Source organism: Loa loa (assembly GCF_000183805.2).
Source record: "Loa loa unplaced genomic scaffold supercont3.594, whole genome shotgun sequence".
NCBI classification, from domain to species: Eukaryota; Metazoa; Nematoda; class Chromadorea; order Rhabditida; family Onchocercidae; genus Loa; species Loa loa.
Window position 1 is genome coordinate 1 of NW_018108774.1, and position 4,341 is coordinate 4,341.

Sequence of the window (4,341 nt, forward strand, 5' to 3'; positions counted from 1 at the left end):
TTATTATTATTATTATTATTATTATTATTATTATTATTATTATTATTATTATTATTATTATTATTATTATTATTATTATTATTATTATTATTATTATTATTATTATTATTATTATTATTATTATTATTATTATTATTATTATTATTATTATTATTATTATTATTATTATTACTATTATTATTATTATTATTAATATTATTATTATTATTTTATTATTATTAATTATTATTATGGCTATTGCTATTAATATCATAATCAATCGCATCAAATAATTTTCGGCAAAAGTTGAGCAATAAGAATGTCTCAGGGATGTGAAATAACCTTGCTTTTCCTAGCTAGAAATAATATTACCATTGACAGACATATTAAACTGTTAGAATGATTATGATTTGAAAAATTTCAATGATAATTAGCTTTAACAATAAAAAATTGATAACATAAATAAGTTATTGTTTAATTAAGTTCAAACTTAAAATATAATTGGAATAGTTTGTGGATATTTATAAAATCATTCCTATTTCCGTCTTCTTCTTTTTTTTCAAAATTTCAATACAAGAAATATTTAATTGCATAAATTCATTTGAAAATTTATGCTAAATATATGATAATGAATGTTCTCTTGTAAATTGCCTCATTTATTTTCACAGAATTTTTGAAGTTTTTAAGCCACTAAGAAGCCTAATAGTGAATTTCAGGCCTAAACATCACCATATTTTATTGCTATCTATATTTAAAGATGTTGACACTGTCCTTCATAAAGGACTATTACTTTATTTGTAGCATATCCAAATAGAGATCTTTTTTTTCTGGGATTTTCTCGTTTTAAGATTATTCGAGAAATTTCTTCGTCTTTCAATTACTCTGAGACTATTCGAGAAATTCTTTCTCTTTTCGATCATTCATTCATATTAATTCTTTTTTATTTATTAATTCCTCTTTTTTTTCATTCTTTTATCGTCTTTTCCCTTCCGCCAGATATCTTGGGAAAAAAAAGAAAAAACAAAAATTAATTTGCGACAAAACTTCTGATAAGTTTTTTTTTTAAATTACTTCTACCTTTTCTTTATTCTTTTAAAAACTGAGCAAAATATTGAATTCTCATCCAATACTTTACTATTTTAATTACAATTGATTTCCATTCCATTTGTTTTTTTTTTTTTTGTAAAATTATTGTTTCTAGCAGAATTCTTTTGATTGATATGAATGGATAATTTTGAGTTTTTACCAAATGTATTTTGAATTGTTCGAAAAAAAAAACAATACTGTTCGAAACTGTTCCAAAAAAAAGGAAACAATAGAAATTAATTTTTGACATAATCTCAACAAAAATATTATTTGGGTGCAAATTTAAAATGCTCTATCTAATATTCTAAATTTCCAAAATATTGAAATTCAAATTAAAATTAACATTGAATTTTGGGCAAAGCAAATTAAAATTCGGAAATATTGGTCAAATTTTTATTTAAATCAATGTTCAATATTTCGCTATTTCGCTTTGGTTTGCTTTTTTTCTTATTTGCAATAAAAATAACGAAATAATAAAGTGCAATGTCCAATATCCCAATTAATTAGTTGCTTAATAATTTCTTAATTACCATATTTCATTTTCTTCATCCATCCTAAATTTTTAAATATTAATTTAACTACCACATCAAATATTTTATTGACATTAGCAAATGCAACTTTAATTTAAACTTTTTCCGTTTAGAAATGTCCAATAAAATTTCATTTCAATTTGATAAATTTTTGCTTCAATGAATCATATTTTATCCTACTAAAAATGTTTTAAACGTTAAGCTGTTTAAATTTTTTATTTTCTTTCAATTGGATATTTTCTAAAATTATTAAAATTGATAAGTTTATCTAAAAAAAAAAAATTATATTTTGCTAATTTCAGCATAATTTTTCTTGTGTCATTAGCCGAGGAAAAATAAAGAAATCTTAGACAATTTTAATAAATAAAATAAAGAAGGAAATTTATGATTGAATTATTTTCCGTTTTGCTTCCCGAAGTTTTTCAAATTCCATATTCTCAAACTCATTTTGGTAATTTTCAATCAATTTGTATGTCAAAAAAAAAAAAAAAAACTTGTGGGATGATAAGCAAAATAATTTGTCGTTATTTTAATTATTTTTATGCTTTAAAAATTTTGCAAAGTGACTTTTCTCTTCCCAAACAAACAAAAATTAAAGAAAACGAAAATCGTTTGAAGTTTATAAATCAGTTCTTTCATTATTTTTCTTCCTTGAGATTTATTTTATATAGAACAATTTTTGTTCCATTTTACATTACTCTCTTCCATTTCTTTTAAACTTTAGATTTTTTCATAAATGTGTAAATTAGAATGAAATGGCTAAAATTTTGACAAATTAAAATTTGCGCTTTCAAATTAAAATAATTTAATGTTGAACAAATTTTTTCTAATTGATAAAACTACCAACAAAAAATCAATTTCATATTAGAATATATTTTTAAAAATATCAAGAGAAAAGGAAGCTGATGTGAATTCAGGTTTGCAAAATTTAAGCTATAAATGAAAAAAACAAAAGGAAGCTAATGAGCCGAGCGAAAGTAACAACGAAAAGTAATAGCAATTAAAAATTAAGCAATCATTGATAATTCGATAAAATCAATTATATCATCATTTTTCGTTTTTCTTTTTTATAGCCTATTAAAATTTTATACATCCTTTTCTTTTTTTTTTCAGAAAGATATCAAATATGGCTTAGAATTACTTTTGGAAATAAGAAAAAAAAAGTTTAAAAAATCACATACTTCATAAAACATCCATTCAATTACATTCATATAGCTTCGCTTTGTTAAAAATTTAACTTCACTTTTCCCAGCATTTCGAAATGCATTGAATGCCAAAAAATAAACTTTTTCCAAAAAAAAAAAACAAGCATGAAATAAAGAATAAAAAAAAAAAAAAAAAAAAAAAACATCGAATACATTTTCACCAACAAAGCATTTGTCATTTATTTCAAATATTTCGAGGAACAAACTTGAAAAAAAAAAAGAAGAAAAAAAGCTTTCCTTCTTATTGATGTTTTCTTTATTAATGAATATAAATTGGTGCTTTGTGAATTTTCGTTAGCAAAGAATTTTCAGTAAAATATTCCCCTTTAAATGCTATTCATAGAAATGAAGAAAATGCTATTTTAAGAGTGAACATATGAATATTATTATATTTTAAATATTTGTTATCAGTATATATATATATATACTGATAACAAATATTTAAAATAATTGTCGGAAAATTTGTAATAATAACTAGTAATAAATAATATAATTACAATAATTGTTAGCAAATATAATAATAATTAAAAACAAAAATAATGATAATTAATAGCAAATAAGGTGGCAAAAATTAATGAATAGCACAAAAATATTTGATAAAAAGAGGATAATAATTATTATGAACAAATATAATAATCATTAATAACAAATATGAAATTATGGATGTTATATTATTGACCACAAATATGCAAATTGCGGAGAAATGTGCGTACAGCGATATTTTTTGTTTTGTTTAAAGATAGCATTTTGTTCCACAATTATTTAAATTAAATTTAACTGCCAAGAGAAATTATTAATTTGAAATATGAATCATATTAATGAGTTCATATTTGATAGAATTTTCTCAACAAACTATGAATATTAAACGAAATTTGAGTTTGAAATTGCAATTAATACAATTAAGATAAATGGAAAAATTAATTTTTTTTAATTTTGCTAAATTATAAAAACTAATGAAGCTTTAATTTTTTGAAATTTTCTTATTTCTTTTTTTTTCGGCTTAACAGCTATTTAGTTCAAAACAGCTATGATAAAAAATGAATGATTAGCTTGTTCGATGATCAATTTTCATTCTTGAAATTTCAATTTTTACAATTTAAAAAAAAAAGTCATTTAAAAAATTACAGCAACGTATAGAAAAAGCAATAGTTTGTTTGGTTCGAACCACATCTACCTTAGAAAATGCAAGTGTTCGGTCGATATGTTGCTAATGGCTAATAGATTTACCATTCTTGCTAGGATTTGTTTATGCGAATTTATTTTAAGCTTCCCTTGATCAATAAATTTTCATAATTAACAAATCTGACGAAAGTTGTAAGATTCAAGTTGTACTCCACTAATTAGGTTGAAATTGAAATAATAATAATAATAATAATAATAATAATAATAATAATAATAATAATAATAATAATAATAATAATAATAATAATAATAATAATAATAATAATAATAATAATAATAATAATAATAATAATAATAATAATAATAATAATAATAATAATAATAATAATAATAATAATAATAATAATAATAATAATAAT